Genomic DNA, 18,352 nt, shown 5'->3' with positions numbered 1-18,352 from the left:
CTTGATCTCACCTTGTACTTTTTCTGCTGCTCCTAGCCAGGAGGAGGGTGAGCCACGTGGGCCCAAGATGGCGTCGGCCGTGACTGTGGCGCAGTTCCTCACAGCAGACCCGCGCAGTCCAAAACTGCCGGGGATAGTGAGCGGGAGCCGGGTTGGCCTCCGTGAGTGTCTCAGTGTGTGGTCATCTGGTGGAGATGCCTCCTTTCTTCCGGAAAGTAGAATAGGGGTCTTCGGTGGGGGAGCTGGAGTCACTCCTGTGAAAAAGTACAGAGGGCAATCACCCACGGGCAACCCCTCTGCTCCGGGCAGCGAGACCTGCCTAGGATTTTTTCTTGGGGCTCCGGGGAGGCTGTGGAGTATGCGAAGGGCAAAATTAGCCAAGTTTGAGCTACTAAATACAGCTTTTTGGGCAGATAGAAGCCCGTTGATGCGGAGCTCTGCTGTTCTGCTGCCTATCCCGGAGCCCGCCCACCGGAAGTCATCGGCAGGTCTAAATTTTAATTAAAATACAGTCACCACTGCACCCTATGGTTTCTCCTTTCTCGTCTTGTTTTGGTCGAATGACTGGATATGGCAGTGAGGGGAGGAGCTATATAGCAGCTCTGCTGTGGGTGATCCTCTTGCAACTTCCTGTTGGGAAGGAGAATATCCCACAAGTAATGGATGATCCGTGGACTGGATACACTACAAGAGAAATAAATTTATCAGGTAAGCATAAATTATGTTTCTCCAACATAGGTGTGTCCGGTCCACGGCGTCATCCTTACTTGTGGGATATTCTCTTCCCCAACAGGAAATGGCAAAGAGCCCAGCAAAGCTGGTCACATGATCCCTCCCAGGCTCCGCCTACCCCAGTCATTCTCTTTGCCGTTGTACAGGCAACATCTCCACGGAGATGGCTTAGAGTTTTTTAGTGTTTAACTGTAGTTTTTATTATTCAATCAAGAGTTTGTTATTTTGAAATAGTGCTGGTATGTACTATTTACTCAGAAACAGAAAAGAGATGAAGATTTCTGTTTGTATGAGGAAAATGATTTTAGCAACCGTAACTAAAATCCATGGCTGTTCCACACAGGACTGTTGAGAGCAATTAACTTCAGTTGGGGGAACAGTGTGCAGTCTCTTGCTGCTTGAGGTATGACACATTCTAACAAGACGATGTAATGCTGGAAGCTGTCATTTTCCCTATGGGATCCGGTAAGCCATGTTTATTACGATCGTAAATAAGGGCTTCACAAGGGCTTATTAAGACTGTAGACTTTTTCTGGGCTAAATCGATTCATTATTAACACATATTTAGCCTTGAGGAATCATTTTATCTGGGTATTTTGATATAATAATATCGGCAGGCACTGTATTAGACACCTTATTCCTTAGGGGCTTTCCCAAAGCATAAGCAGAGCCTCATTTTCGCGCCGGTGTGGCGCACTTGTTTTTGAGAGGCATGGCATGCAGTCGCATGTGAGAGGAGCTCTGATACTTAGAAAAGACTTTCTGAAGGCGTCATTTGGTATCGTATTCCCCTTTGGGCTTGGTTGGGTCTCAGCAAAGCAGATACCAGGGACTGTAAAGGGGTTAAAGTTTAAAACGGCTCCGGTTCCGTTATTTTAAGGGTTAAAGCTTCCAAATTTGGTGTGCAATACTTTTAAGGCTTTAAGACACTGTGGTGAAAATTTGATAAATTTTGAACAATTCCTTCATGTTTTTTCGCAATTGCAGTAATAAAGTGTGTTCAGTTTAAAATTTAAAGTGATCAGATATGTAGGGCAGCGACTTGGTCTTCACTGCACACTTTTACCAAATTTTACAAGTTTGATACTTTTGCTTCTTCTGAGGCTATTTTTGGGAGAAAGGTTTTGCAAGCCGTGGTGCCTTCCATTTAGGTGACCTGATTTGCTCCCTCCCTTCATCCGTGTCCTAAAGCTTTGGTATTGGTTCCCACAAGTAAGGATGACGCCGTGGACCGGACACACCTATGTTGGAGAAAACAGAATTTATGTTTACCTGATAAATTACTTTCTCCAACGGTGTGTCCGGTCCACGGCCCGCCCTGGTTTTTTAATCAGGTCTGATAATTTATTTTCTTTAACTACAGTCACCACGGTACCATATGGTTTCTCCTATGCAAATATTCCTCCTTAACGTCGGTCGAATGACTGGGGTAGGCGGAGCCTGGGAGGGATCATGTGACCAGCTTTGCTGGGCTCTTTGCCATTTCCTGTTGGGGAAGAGAATATCCCACAAGTAAGGATGACGCCGTGGACCGGACACACCGTTGGAGAAAGTAATTTATCAGGTAAACATAAATTCTGTTTTTCTTTCATGTAATTGGCAAGAGTCCATGAGCTAGTGACGTATGGGATATACAATCCTACCAGGAGGGGTAAAGTTCCCAAGCCTCAAAATGCCTATAAATACACCCCCACCATACCCACAATTCAGTTTTACAAACGTTGCCTCCTATGGAGGTGGTGAAGTAAGTTTGTGCTAGATTTCTACGTTAATATGCGCTTCTCAGCTTTTTTTGAAGCCCGGTTCCTCTCAGAGTGCAGTGAATGACAGAGGGATGTGAAGGGAGTATTACCTATTGAATACAATGTTCATCCTAACGGGGATCTATTTCATAGGTTCTCTGTTATCGGTCGTAGAGATTCATCTCCTACCTCCCTTTTCAGATCGACGATATACTCTTATATACCATTACCTCTGCTGATTCTCGTTTCAGTACTGGTTTGGCTATTTACTTTATGTAGATGAGTGTCTTTTGGTAAGTATGTTTCCTTTATTTATGACACTCAGCTATGGTTTGGCACTTTATATTTAAAGTTCTAAATATATGTTTGTACTTATATTTGCCATGATTCAGGTTTATCAGTATATTTCCTTTTTGCAGACTGTCAGTTTCATATTTGGGAAATGCATATTTTAAAAAAAAATAAAAAAATTCTTACCTGAAGTTTTCAAATTGACTCTTTTCTAAATTGCGGGCTGTTAGGCTCGCGGGAGCGCAAAATGCTATAATTTATTGCGTCATTCTTGGCGCAAGACTTTTTTGGCGCGAGAATTTAGTTTGTTGACGTAATTTCGTCATTTCCGGCGTCTTAGTTGGCGCCGAGTTTTTTTCACGTAGTTTAGTCATCTATGATGCTCGTGTTTGTTGCAGACGTTCTTGGCGCCAAAAAATATTTTGTCAGTTGTGGGCGTGATACTTGGTGCCAAACTTTTGACATTATATAAGACTTCATTTCTTTTTGCTTCTGGTTTCCAGAGGCTTATTTTGTTTTGCATTTCTTTCCCATTCCTGAAACTGTCATATAAGGAAATTGATAATTTTGCTTTATATGTTATTTTTTTCTCTTACATATTGCAAGATGTCTCAAACTGACCCTGTCTCAGAATCTACTACTGTAATCCTGCTGCCTGATGTCGGTTCTACCAAAGCTAAGTGCATTTGTTGTAAACTTGTGGTAACTGTTCCTCCGGCTGTAGTTTGTGATAGTTGTCATGACAAACTTTTACATGCAGACAATATTTCCATTAGTAGTAGTCCATTACCTGTTACTGGTCCTTCAACATCTAATGCTCAGGATATTCCTGTTAATGTGAGAGAATTTGTTTCTAATTCCATTCAGAATGTTTTGTCTGTCATACCGCCTTCTAATAAACGTAAAAGGTCTTTTAAAAACTTCTCATAAAATTGATGAATTTTTAAATGACCGACAACATTTTGATTTATCTATCTCTAATGAGGATCTATCTGGTTCAGAAGATTCTGCCTCAGATATTGACACTGACAAATCTTCATATTTGTTTAAAATGGAGTATATTTGTTCCTTATTAAGAGGTGTTGATTGCATTAGATATGGAGGAGACTAGTCCTCTTGATATTAAAACTAATTAAACCTCATGTAGTTATTCCTGAGGTTTTTCCAGTTCCTGATGCTATTTCAGATGTGATTTCTAGGGAATGGGATAGACTGGGTACTTCTTTTACTCCTTCAAGGTTTAAGAAACTGTATCCTTTGCCGACTGATAGATTGGAGTTTTGGGAAAAGATCCCCAAAGTTGATGGGGCTATCTCTACTCTTGCAAAGCATACTACTATTCCTACGGCAGATAGTACTTCTTTTAAAGATCCTTTAGATAGGAAACTTGAATCTTATCTAAGGAAGGCTTATTTATGTTCAGGTCATCTTCTTAGGCCTGCTATTTCTTTGGCTGATGTTGCAGCTGCTTCAACTTTTTGGTTGGAAACCTTAGCGCAACAAGTACCAGATCATAATGTGTATAGCATTGTAAAGTTAATTCAACATGCTAATAATTTCATCTGTGATGCCATTTTTTATATCATTAGAATTGATGTTAGTTATGTCTTTAGCTATTTTAGCTAGATGAGCTTTATGGCTTAAATCTTGGAATGCTGATATGACTTCTAAATCAACGTTGCTATCTCTCTCTTTCCAAGGTAATAAATTATTTGGTTCTCAGTTGGATTCGATTATTTCAACTGTCACTGGGGGGAAGGGAGCTTTTTTGCCTCAGGATAAAAAAATCTAAGGGTAAATTTAAAGCTGCTAACCGTTTTCGTTCCTTTCGACAAAATAAGGAACAGAAACCTGATCCTTCCCCTAAGGGAACGGTTTCCAATTGGAAGCCTTCTTCAGTCTGGAATAAATCCAAGCCATTTAAAAGATCTAAATCAGCCCCCAAGTCCGCATGAAGGTGAGGCCCTCATTCCAGCTCAGCTGGTAGGGGACAGACTAAGATTTTTCAAGAATGTTTGGATCAATTCAGTACAAAATCATTGGATTCAGAACATTGTCTTTCAGGGGTACAGAATACGTTTCAAAGTAAGACCGCTTGTGAGAAGTTTCTTTCTCTCATGCATTCCAGTGAACCCAGAGAAAGCTCAGGCTTTCCTGAAGTGTGTTTCAGACCTGGAGTTATCTGGGGTAATTGTGCCAGTTCCTTTTCAGGAACGGGGTCTGGGGTTTTATTCAAATCTGTTCATTGTCCCAAAGAAGAAATCTTTCAGACCAGTTCTGGATTTAAACATTTTGAATTGTTATGTAAGAATACCAACATTCAAGATGGTGACTATAAGGACTATTCTGCCTTTTGTTCAGCAAGGGCATTATATGTCCACAATAGACTTACAGGATGCATATCTTCATATTCCGATTCATCCAGATCACTATCAGTTCCTGAGATTCTCTTTTCTAGACAAGCATTACCAATTTGTTGCTCTTCCTTTTGGCCTAGGGACAGCTCCAAGAATCTTTTCAAAGGTTCTCGGTGCCCTACTCTCTGTAATCAGAGCGGGTATTGCGGTGTTTCCTTATTTGGACGATATCTTGGTACTTGCTCAGTCTTTATGTTCTGCAGAATCTCACACGAATCAACTAGTGTTGTTTCTTCAAAGACATGGTTGGAGGATCAATTTACCAAAAAGTTCTTTGATTCCTCAGACAAGGGTAACCTTTTTAGGTTTCCAAATAGATTCAGTATCCATGACTTTGTCTCTAACAGACAAGAGACGTCTGAAATTGGTTGCAGCTTGTCGGAACCTTCAGTTTCAATCATTCCCTTCAGTAGCTATGTGCATGGAGGTTTTAGGTCTCATGACTGCAGCATCGGACGCGATCCCCTTTACTCGTTTTCACATGAGACCTCTTCAGCTTTGTATGCTGAACCAATGGCGCAGGGATTATACAAAGATATCACAATTAATATCCTTAAATCCCAATGTTCGACTATCTCTGACTTGGTGGTTAGATCACCATCGTTTAGTTCAAGGGGCCTCTTTTGTTTGTCCAATCTGGACTTTGATAACAACAGATGCGAGTCTTTCAGGTTGGGGAGCTGTCTGGGGATCTCTGACAGCGCAGGGGGTTCGTCAATCTAAAGAGGCGAGATTACCAATCAATATTTTGGAACTCCGTGCGATTCTCAGAGCTCTTCAGTTTTGGCCTCTACTGAAGAGAGAACCGTTTATTTGTTTTCAGACAATGTCACAACCGTGGCGTATGTCAATCATCAGGGTGGGACTCACAGTCCTCAAGCTATGAAAGAAGTATCTTGGATACTTGCTTGGGCGGAATCCAGCTCCTGTCTAATTTCTGCGGTCCATATCCCAGGTATAGACAATTGGGAAGCGGATTATCTCTCCTCCTTGGAGTCTTAATTTGGTTTTGAAGGCTTTACAGGCTCCTCCGTTTGAGCCTATGCATTCTCTGGACATTAAATTACTTTCTTGGAAAGTATTGTTCCTTTTGGCCATCTCTTCTGCTAGAAGAGTTTCTGAATTATCTGCTCTTTCTTGTGAGTCTCCTTTTCTGATTTTTCATCAGGATAAGGCGGTTTTGCAGACTTCGTTTAAATTTTTACCTAAAGTTGTGAACTCCAACAACATTAGTAGAGAAATTGTTGTCCCTTCTTTGTGTCCTAATCCTAAGAATTCTCTGGAGAGATCTTTACATTCTTTGGATGTGGTCAGAGCTTTGCAAAATTATGTTGAAGCTACTAAAGATTTCAGGAAGACTTCTAGTCTATTTGTTATCTTTTCTGGTTCTAGGAAAGGTCAGAAGGCTTCTGCCATTTCTTTGGCATCTTGGTTAAAGCTTTTGATTCATCATGCTTATTTGGAGTCGGGTAAATCCCCGCCTCAGAGGATTCCGGCTCATTCTACTAGGTCAGTTTCCACTTCCTGGGCTTTTAAGAATGAAGCTTCTGTTGATCAGATTTGCAAAGCAGCAACTTGGTCTTCTTTGCATACTTTTACTAAATTCTACCATTTTGATGTTTTCTCTTCTTCAGAAGCAGTTTTTGGTAGAAAAGTACTTCAGGCAGCTGTTTCAGTTTGATTCTTCTGCTTATAATTTCAGTTTTTTTCATTATATATATATATATATATATATATATATATATATATATAAGATTTTTCAGCGGAATTGGCTGTCTTTATTTTTTTATCCCTCCCTCTCTAGTGATTCTTGCGTGGAGTTCCACATCTTGGGTATTTGCTATCCCATACGTCACTAGCTCATGGACTCTTGCCAATTACATGAAAGAAAACATAATTTATGTAAGAATTTACCTGATAAATTCATTTCTTTCATATTGCCAAGAGTCCATGAGACCCACCCTTTTTATGGTGGTTATTTTTTTGTATAAAGCACAATTATTCAAATTCCTTGTTGATGCTTTTTGCTCCTTTCTTATCACCCCACTTCTTGGCTATTCGTTAAACTGAATTGTGGGTGTGGTGGGGGGTGTATTTATAGGCATTTTGAGGTTTGGGAAACTTTGCCCCTCCTGGTAGGATTGTATATCCCATACGTCACTAGCTTATGGACTCTTGCCAATATGAAAGAAATGAATTTATCAGGTAAATTCTTACATAAATTATGTTTTTACGATATGACGAGTCCACGGCCCACCCTGTCATTTCTAAGTCAGGTAATTATTTTTGTTAAACTTCAGTCACCTCTGCCCCTTTGGCTTTTCCTTTCTCTTCCTAACTTTGGTCGAATGACTGGAGTGGGAGGGAAGGGAGTAGCTATATATACAGCTCTGCTGTGGTGCTCTTTGCCACTTCCTGCTAATCAGGAGGCGATATCCCATAAGTAAGGATGAAATCCGTGGACTCGTCGTATCGTAAAATAAATAAATTTATCAGGTAAGCATAAATTTCCTTTTTCTCCAGTCTGGTGCCCTGTTTCTCCAACATAGGTGTGTCCGGTCCACGGCGTCATCCTTACTTGTGGGATATTCTCTTCCCCAACAGGAAATGGCAAAGAGCCCAGCAAAGCTGGTCACATGATCCCTCCTAGGCTCCGCCTACCCCAGTCATTCTCTTTGCCGTTGTACAGGCAACATCTCCACGGAGATGGCTTAGAGTTTTTTAGTGTTTAACTGTAGTTTTTATTATTCAATCAAGAGTTTGTTATTTTGAAATAGTGCTGGTATGTACTATTTACTCAAACAGAAAAGAGATGAAGATTTCTGTTTGTATGAGGAAAATGATTTTAGCAACCGTCACTAAAATCCATGGCTGTTCCACACAGGACTGTTGAGAGCAATTAACTTCAGTTGGGGGAACAGTGAGCAGTCTCTTGCTGCTTGAGGTATGACACATTCTAACAAGACGATGTAATGCTGGAAGCTGTCATTTTCCCTATGGGATCCGGTAAGCCATGTTTATTAAGATCGTAAATAAGGGCTTCACAAGGGCTTATTAAGACTGTAGACTTTTTCTGGGCTAAATCGATTCATTATTAACACATATTTAGCCTTGAGGAATCATTTATTCTGGGTATTTTGATATAATAATATCGGCAGGCACTGTTTTAGACACCTTATTCTTTAGGGGCTTTCCCAAATCATAGGCAGAGCCTCATTTTCGCGCCGGTGTTGCGCACTTGTTTTTGAGAGGCATGACATGCAGTCGCATGTGAGAGGAGCTCTGATACTTAGAAAAGACTTTCTGAAGGCGTCATTTGGTATCGTATTCCCCTTTGGGCTTGGTTGGGTCTCAGCAAAGCAGATACCAGGGACTGTAAAGGGGTTAAAGTTAAAAACGGCTCCGGTTCCGTTATTTTAAGGGTTAAAGCTTCCAAATTTGGTGTGCAATACTTTTAAGGCTTTAAGACACTGTGGTGAAAATTTGGTGAATTTTGAACAATTCCTTCATGTTTTTTCGCAATTGCAGTAATAAAGTGTGTTCAGTTTAAAATTTAAAGTGACAGTAACGGTTTTATTTTAAAACGTTTTTTGTACTTTGTTATCAAGTTTATGCCTGTTTAACATGTCTGAACTACCAGATAGACTGTGTTCTGAATGTGGGGAAGCCAGAATTCCCATTCATTTAAATAAATGTGATTTATGTGACAATGATAATGATGCCCAAGATGATTCCTCAAGTGAGGGGAGTAAGCATGGTACTGCATCATTCCCTCCTTCGTCTACACGAGTCTTGCCCACTCAGGAGGCCCCTAGTACATCTAGCGCGCCAATACTCCTTACTATGCAACAATTAACGGCTGTAATGGATAATTCTGTCAAAAACATTTTAGCCAAAATGAACACTTATCAGCGTAAGCGCGACTGCTCTGTTTTAGATACTGAAGAGCATGACGACGCTGATAATAATGGTTCTGAAGGGCCCCTAACCCAGTCTGATGGGGCCAGGGAGGTTTTGTCTGAGGGAGAAATTACTGATTCAGGGAACATTTCTCAACAAGCTGAACCTGATGTGATTACGTTTAAATTTAAGTTGGAACATCTCCGCATTCTGCTTAAGGAGGTATTATCCACTCTGGATGATTGTGACAAGTTGGTCATCCCAGAGAAACTATGTAAAATGGACAAGTTCCTAGAGGTCCCGGGGCTCCCAGAAGCTTTTCCTATACCCAAGCGGGTGGCGGACATTGTTAATAAAGAATGGGAAAGGCCCGGTATTCCTTTCGTCCCTCCCCCCATATTTAAAAAATTGTTTCCTATGGTCGACCCCAGAAAGGACTTATGGCAGTCAGTTCCCAAGGTCGAGGGAGCGGTTTCCACTTTAAACAAACGCACCACTATACCCATAGAGGATAGTTGTGCTTTCAAAGATCCTATGGATAAAAAATTAGAAGGTTTACTTAAAAAGATGTTTGTTCAGCAGGGTTACCTTCTACAACCAATTTCATGCATTGTCCCTGTAGCTACAGCCGCATGTTTCTGGTTCGATGAGCTGATAAAGGCGGTCGATAGTGATTCTCCTCCTTATGAGGAGATTATGGACAGAATCAATGCTCTCAAATTGGCTAATTCTTTCACCCTAGACGCCACTGTGCAATTGGCTAGGTTAGCGGCTAAGAATTCTGGGTTTGCTATTGTGGCGCGCAGAGCGCTTTGGTTGAAATCTTGGTCAGCTGATGCGTCTTCCAAGAACAAGCTACTTAACATTCCTTTCAAGGGGAAAACGCTGTTTGGCCCTGACTTGAAAGAGATTATCTCTGATATCACTGGGGGTAAGGGCCACGCCCTTCCTCAGGATCGGCCTTTCAAGGCAAAAAATAAACCTAATTTTCGTCCCTTTCGTAGAAATGGACCAGCCCAAAGTGCTACGTCCTCTAAGCAAGAGGGTAATACTTCTCAAGCCAAGCCAGCTTGGAGACCAATGCAAGGCTGGAACAAGGGAAAGCAGGCCAAGAAACCTGCCACTGCTACCAAGACAGCATGAAATGTTGGCCCCCGATCCGGGACCGGATCTGGTGGGGGGCAGACTCTCTCTCTTCGCTCAGGCTTGGGCAAGAGATGTTCTGGATCCTTGGGCGCTAGAAATAGTCTCCCAAGGTTATCTTCTGGAATTCAAGGGGCTCCCCCCAAGGGGGAGGTTCCACAGGTCTCAGTTGTCTTCAGACCACATAAAAAGACAGGCATTCTTACATTGTGTAGAAGACCTGTTAAAAATGGGAGTGATTCATCCTGTTCCATTAAGAGAACAAGGGATGGGGTTCTACCCCAATCTGTTCATAGTTCCCAAAAAAGAGGGAACGTTCAGACCAATCTTAGATCTCAAGATCTTAAACAAGTTTCTCAAGGTTCCATCGTTCAAGATGGAAACCATTCGAACTATTCTTCTTTCCATCCAGGAAGGTCAATTCATGACCACAGTGGATTTAAAGGATGCGTATCTACATATTCCTATCCACAAGGAACATCATCGGTTCCTAAGGTTTGCATTCCTGGACAAGCATTACCAGTTCGTGGCGCTTCCTTTCGGATTAGCCACTGCTCCAAGGATTTTCACAAAGGTACTAGGGTCCCTTCTAGCTGTGCTAAGACCAAGGGGCATTGCTGTAGTACCTTACTTGGACGACATTCTGATTCAAGCGTCGTCCCTTCCTCAAGCAAAGGCTCACACGGACATTGTCCTGGCCTTTCTCAGATCTCACGGATGGAAAGTGAACGTGGAAAAGAGTTCTCTATCTCCGTCAACAAGGGTTCCCTTCTTGGGAACAATAATAGACTCCTTAGAAATGAGGATTTTTCTGACAGAGGCCAGGAAAACAAAACTTCTAGACTCTTGTCGGATACTTCATTCCGTTCCTCTTCCTTCCATAGCGCAGTGCATGGAAGTGATCGGTTTGATGGTAGCGGCAATGGACATAGTTCCTTTTGCGCGCATTCATCTAAGACCATTACAACTGTGCATGCTCAGTCAGTGGAATGGGGACTATACAGAACTCACTCCGTTGGTGGCTGTCCCTGGACAACCTGTCACAAGGGATGACATTCCGCAGACCGGAGTGGGTCATCGTCACGACCGACGCCAGTCTGATGGGCTGGGGCGCGGTCTGGGGATCCCTGAAAGCTCAGGGTCTTTGGTCTCGGGAAGAATCTCTTCTACCAATAAATATTCTGGAACTGAGAGCGATATTCAATGCTCTCAAGGCTTGGCCTCAGCTAGCGAGGGCCAAGTTCATACGGTTTCAATCAGACAACATGACAACTGTTGCGTACATCAACCATCAGGGGGGAACAAGGAGTTCCCTAGCGATGGAAGAAGTGACCAAAATCATTCTATGGGCGGAGTCTCACTCCTGCCACCTGTCTGCTATCCACATCCCAGGAGTGGAAAATTGGGAAGCGGATTTTCTGAGTCGTCAGAAATTGCATCCGGGGGAGTGGGAACTCCATCCGGAAATCTTTGCCCAAGTCACTCAGCTGTGGGGCATTCCAGACATGGATCTGATGGCCTCTCGTCAGAACTTCAAAGTTCCTTGCTACGGGTCCAGATCCAGGGATCCCAAGGCGTGGATGCACTAGTAGCACCTTGGACCTTCAAACTAGCTTATGTGTTCCCGCCGTTTCCTCTCATCCCCAGGCTGGTAGCCAGGATCAATCAGGAGAGGGCGTCGGTGATCTTGATAGCTCCTGCGTGGCCACGCAGGACTTGGTATGCAGATCTGGTGAATATGTCATCGGCTCCACCTTGGAAGCTACCTTTGAGACGAGACCTTCTTGTTCAGGGTCCGTTCGAACATCCGAATCTGGTTTCACTCCAGCTGACTGCTTGGAGATTGAACGCTTGATCTTATCGAAGCGAGGGTTCTCAGATTCTGTTATCGATACTCTTGTTCAGGCCAGAAAGCCTGTAACTAGAAAGATTTACCACAAAATTTGGAAAAAATATATCTGTTGGTGTGAATCTAAAGGATTCCCTTGGGACAAGGTTAAGATTCCTAAGATTCTATCCTTCCTTCAAGAAGGGTTGGAAAAAGGATTATCTGCTAGTTCCCTGAAGGGACAGATTTCTGCCTTGTCTGTGTTACTTCACAAAAAGCTGGCAGCTGTGCCAGATGTTCAAGCCTTTGTTCAGGCTCTGGTTAGAATTAAGCCTGTTTACAAACCTTTGACTCCTCCTTGGAGTCTCAACTTAGTTCTTTCAGTTCTTCAGGGGGTTCCGTTTGAACCCTTACATTCCGTTGATATTAAGTTATTATCTTGGAAAGTTTTGTTTTTAGTTGCAATTTCTTCTGCTAGAAGAGTTTCAGAATTATCTGCTCTGCAGTGTTCTCCTCCTTATCTGGTGTTCCATGCAGATAAGGTGGTTTTACGTACTAAACCTGGTTTTCTTCCAAAAGTTGTTTCTAACAAAAACATTAACCAGGAGATTATCGTACCTTCTCTGTGTCCGAAACCAGTTTCAAAGAAGGAACGTTTGTTGCACAATTTGGATGTTGTTCGCGCTCTAAAATTCTATTTAGATGCTACAAAGGATTTTAGACAAACATCTTCCTTGTTTGTTGTTTATTCCGGTAAAAGGAGAGGTCAAAAAGCAACTTCTACCTCTCTCTCTTTTTGGATTAAAAGCATCATCAGATTGGCTTACGAGACTGCCGGACGGCAGCCTCCCGAAAGAATCACGGCTCATTCCACTAGGGCTGTGGCTTCCACATGGGCCTTCAAGAACGAGGCTTCTGTTGATCAGATATGTAGGGCAGCGACTTGGTCTTCACTGCACACTTTTACCAAATTTTACAAGTTTGATACTTTTGCTTCTTCTGAGGCTATTTTTGGGAGAAAGGTTTTGCAAGCCGTGGTGCCTTCCATTTAGGTGACCTGATTTGCTCCCTCCCTTCATCCGTGTCCTAAAGCTTTGGTATTGGTTCCCACAAGTAAGGATGACGCCGTGGACCGGACACACCTATGTTGGAGAAAACAGAATTTATGTTTACCTGATAAATTACTTTCTCCAACGGTGTGTCCGGTCCACGGCCCGCCCTGGTTTTTTTAATCAGGTCTGATAATTTATTTTCTTTAACTACAGTCACCACGGTTCCATATGGTTTCTCCTATGCAAATATTCCTCCTTAACGTCGGTCGAATGACTGGGGTAGGCGGAGCCTAGGAGGGATCATGTGACCAGCTTTGCTGGGCTCTTTGCCATTTCCTGTTGGGGAAGAGAATATCCCACAAGTAAGGATGACGCCGTGGACCGGACACACCGTTGGAGAAAGTAATTTATCAGGTAAACATAAATTCTGTTTTCATCCTGCTGTAGGTATCGCTGCGGTTACTGTGACGGCCATTTTCTGGTGCAAGTCCTTAGCAGAATAGATAACCGTAGATACTCCCCTGGAGGAGATTCAGGATCATATTCAATTTCTGAAAATGCTATTCTCCAAATTATTCACATCAATGCTAACAACGCCAGTTTTGCAGTTATGGCCGAGACGGCTCTGTTAAGTCATGGTCTGTGGACAACCTCTCTAAGTCTCAACGTTTAAAGGGACACTGTACCCAAAAAAATTCTTTCGTGATTCAGATTGAGCATGAAATTTTAAGCAACTTTCTAATTTACTCCTATTATCAAATTGTCTTCATTCTCTTGGTATCTTTATTTGAAATGCAAGAATGTAAGTTTAAATGCCGGCCCATTTTTGGTGAACAACCTGGGTTGTCCTTGCCCTTGCTGATTGGTGGATAAATTCATCCACCAATAAAAAAGTGCTGTCCAGAGTACTGAAACCAAAAAAAAGCTTAGATGCCTTCTTTTTCAAATAATGATAGCAAGAGAACGAAGAAAAATTGATAATAGGAGTAAATTAGAAAGTTGCTTAACATTTCATGCTCAATCTGAATCACGAAAGAAATATTTTGGGTATAGTGTCCCTTTAACCTTGTACTTTAAGGGCAAGTCTCTTTTTGGTCCGGGTCTGGATTCCATTATTGCTACTGTCACAGGTGGCAAGGGAGCTTTCCTACCACAAGAAGTCTAACCTAGGAATCGTTCGGAGGAGCGCTCTCGTTCCTTTCGTCCGAACAGGAATCAGAGTGACACGGAGACACCTAAAACGGAATCCTCTATGGCGACTTGGAAGCCCGTTCAGGGGTGAAATAAGAATAGACAGCCGAAGTCTTCTCAGGACAATAAGTCTGCATGACTGGCTCGCCCCTGATCTCGGAGCAGGTCGTGTAGGGGCAGACTTTCTTTCTGAAGGAATGGTCTCACTCTGTCCAGGACCCTTGGGTTCTGGACATTGTTCATCTGGGTTACAGTATAGGGTTTCAATCTCATCCCCCGAGGGACAGTTTTTGCTGTCAAGAGACTCTGGGAATCCCTTAAAGGGAGCGGCTCTGCTCATTTCTCTTGGTGTATCCAGTCCACGGATTCATCCTTACTTGTGGGATATTCTCATTCTCTACAGGAAGTGGCAAAGAGAGCACACAGCAGAGCTGTCCATATAGCTCAGGCTCCGCCCCCCCAGTCATTCTCTTTGCCTCTCTAACAAGTAGCATCTCCACGGGAGGGTAAAGTGAATGTGGTGTTAGATTTGTAGTTTTTATTTCTTCAATCAAGAGTTTATTTTAAAATAGTGCCGGTTTGTTCTATTTACTCTGTGGCAGAAAGTGATGAAGATTTCTGCTGAGAGGAAAAAGATTTTAGCATGTTGTAACTAAAATCCATTGCTGTTCCCACACAGGACTGTTGAGTACCGGAAAACTTCAGTTGGGGGGAACAGTTTGCAGGCTTAACTGCTATAAGGTATGCTCAGTCACTTTTTTTCTAGTCAAGACCTGGTAATGCTAGAAGACTGACAAGAATCCCCATGTGGGGAAGGTAAGCCATATTCTGAGACTTAGTATAGAAGGATGGCTTAGTTAAAAGGGCTTAAAACGCTGGTGGACACTGTTAAGGGGAAATCAATTATTTTATTACAATAATCTGATATTTGTACAAGTGTTTATTACATTTGGAACACTTTTTTGGGGTTTTATTCTGCCTGGCATATCTTTAGACACCTATTTTGGCTTGGGAAGGCCCCACAACTCCGGAGTGAAGAGGGAGGGGGCCTAAATTTCGCGCCTCAGTTGCGCAGTTCATTTGCAAGACAGCTTCATGCAGCTTCACGTGTAGAGTCCAGAGATTGCTGGAGGACTCCAGAGAGTCTTATTTTCGTTCAAAACTAATCCCCAAGGAAGGTAGGGCCACAGCAGAGGCTGTGGCATGGTGTTGTAGTTTGTTAAACCGGTGGCCTGCTTTAATTTGCTCCGGTTTGGGCAATAAGGTGTTAATTGTCTTGAAATTTACTGTGCAATCATTTCAAAGCATTAGGATCATATGGTGAAAATTTCATAAAGATTGGATGTTTTTTTGAGGTTTAGTAAAAAAGTGTGCACTTTTTATTATTTAAAGGCACAGTACCGTTTTTTCAAAAATTGTATTTTACTGTATTTGAGTGCTGTCTAAGTCTGTTTAACATGTCTGAGCCTACAGATAGACCCTGTTCTATGTGTTTAATAGCCATGGCGGTACCCCCTTTACATTTGTGTTTATAGTGTGCTAAGGTATCTAAACATTTTAAAGACCATGCAGTGACACTTAAAAATGTAGCCCAAGATGATTCTTTGACGGAAGGTAACGAGGATAGTCCTCCTTCCTCTCCCCATGTGTCGACACCAGTTACGCCCACGCAAGCGATGCCTAGTACCTCTAGCGCATTGGGCCCTATTACATTACAAAAATTAGCAGCAGTCATGGATAATTCCCTTGCGGCATTTCTATCCAAACTGCCAGTTTTTCCTAAGAAGCGTGATAGCTCAGTTTTAAGAACAGAGGATGAGCAATCAGAAGCTTTAGATGATTTATCCATTGTACCCTCACAACACTCTGAAGTTGCAGTGAGGGATGTGCTGTCCGAGGGAGAAATTTCTGACACAGGAAAAGTTTCTCAGCGGGCAGAATCGGATTCCTTAGCGTTTAAATTTAAGCTGGAACACCTCCGCGTACTGCTTAAGGAGGTTTTAGCTACGCTGGATGATTGTGACCCCATGGTGGTCCCAGAAAAATTGTGTAAAATGGACAAGTTTCTAGAAGTCCCTGTATACACTGATGCGTTTCCGATCCCGAAGAGGGTGGCGGATATTGTGACTAGGGAGTGTGAAAGACCAGGTGTAACTTTTGTTCCCCCCCCCCCCCGCCTATCTTTAAGAAAATGTTCCCCATAAATGACCCCAAGCGGGACGCGTGGCAGACGGTCCCTAAGGTAGAGGGAGCAGTTTCAACACTAGCCAAGCGCACAACCATTCCAATAGAAGACAGTTGTGCTTTCAAAGATCCTATGGATAAAAAATTGGAAGGTTTACTGAAGAAAATGTTTGTTCAGCAAGGTTTCCTTCTTCAACCAATTGCCTGCATTATTCCTGTAACTACTGCAGCGGCTTTTTGGTTTGAGGCGCTGGAGGAGTCGCTCCAGAGGGAGACTTCATATGACGAAGTCATGGATAGAATTAATGCTCTGAAACTGGCTAATTCTTTTATCACAGATGCCGCTTTCCAATTAGTTAAGTTAGCGGCGAAAAATTTTGGTTTTTGCCATTATGGCACGAAGAGCGCTTTGGCTCAAATCATGGTCGGCTGACGTGTCGTCCAAAACAGTTACTAAACATTCCTTTCAAGGGAAAGACCCTTTTCGGTCCCGAGTTGAAAGAAATTATCGCGGATATCACTGGGGGAAAGGGCCATGTTTAAGGCCAAAAACAAGGCTAATTTTTGCTCCTTTCGCAACTTCAGGAGGGGACCTGATTTAACCTCTGCTGCCGCAAAGCAAGAGGGTAACTCTTCACAGCCCAAAGCAACCTGGAAACCCTTGCACGGCTGGAACAAGGGTAAACAGGCCAAGAAGCCTGCGGCTGCTACCAAGACAGCAGGAAGGGGTAGCCCCCGATCTGGGACCGGATCTAGTAGGGGGCAGACTTTCTCTCTTTGCTTAGGCTTGGGCAAGAGATGTTCCAGATCCTTGGGCATTAGAAATTGTTGCTCAGGGGTATCTTCTAGAATTCAAGGACTCTCCTCCAAGGGGAAGGTTCCACATTTCTCGTTTGTCTTCAGACCAGACAAAGAAACAGGCGTTCTTACGCTGTGTAGAAGATCTACTAAAGATGGGAGTGATACACCCAGTTCCAACTACAGAACAAGGACTGGGTTTTTACTCAAACCTGTTTGTAGTTCCCAAAAAAGAAGCAACTTTCAGGCCAATCCTGGATCTAAAAATTCTAAACAAATTCCTCAGAGTTCCATCATTCAAAATGGAAACCATTCGGACAATTTTGCCGATGATCCAGGAAGGTCAATATATGACTACCGTGGATCTAAAGGATGCGTACCTACATATTCCCATCCACAAAGATCACCATCAGTTCCTAAGGTTCGCTTTTCTGGACAAGCATTACCAGTTTGTGGCCCTTCCTTTCGGGTTGGCCACTGCTCCCAGCATTTTTACAAAGGTGCTAGGGTCCATCCTAGCGGTACTAAGACCGCGGGGCATTGCAGTAGCACCTTACCTAGACGACATCTTAATACAGGCGTCGTCTTTTCACAGAGCCAAGGCTCATACGAACATTGTGCTGGCCTTTCTAAGGTCTCACGGGTGGAAGGTGAACGTCAAAAAAAGTTCTCTGTCCCCACTCACAAGGGTTCCCTTCCTGGGAACACTAATAGACTCAGTAGAAATGAAGATATTTCTGACGGAGCTCAGGAAGTTGAAGCTTTTAACTACTTACCGAGTTCTTCATTCCATTCCTCGGCCTTCTGTAGCTCAGTGCATGGAGGTAATCGGATTAATGGTCGCGGCAATGGACGTGGTCCCTTTTGCCCGAATTCATCTCAGACCACTGCAACTGTGCATGCTCAAACAGTGGAATGGGGATTATGCAGATTTGTCTCCTCAAATACAACTGGACCAGAAAACCAGGGATTCTCTTCTCTGGTGGTTGTCTCAGGATCACCTGTCTCAGGGAATGTGCTTCCGCAGACCGGAGTGGATCATTGTCACGACCGATGCCAGTCTGTTAGGCTGGG

Source organism: Bombina bombina, chromosome 5 (genome assembly GCF_027579735.1).
Source record: "Bombina bombina isolate aBomBom1 chromosome 5, aBomBom1.pri, whole genome shotgun sequence".
NCBI lineage: Eukaryota > Metazoa > Chordata > Amphibia > Anura > Bombinatoridae > Bombina > Bombina bombina.
The sequence above is the reverse complement of the archived record's forward strand: the minus strand, read 5'-3'. Positions refer to the sequence as shown.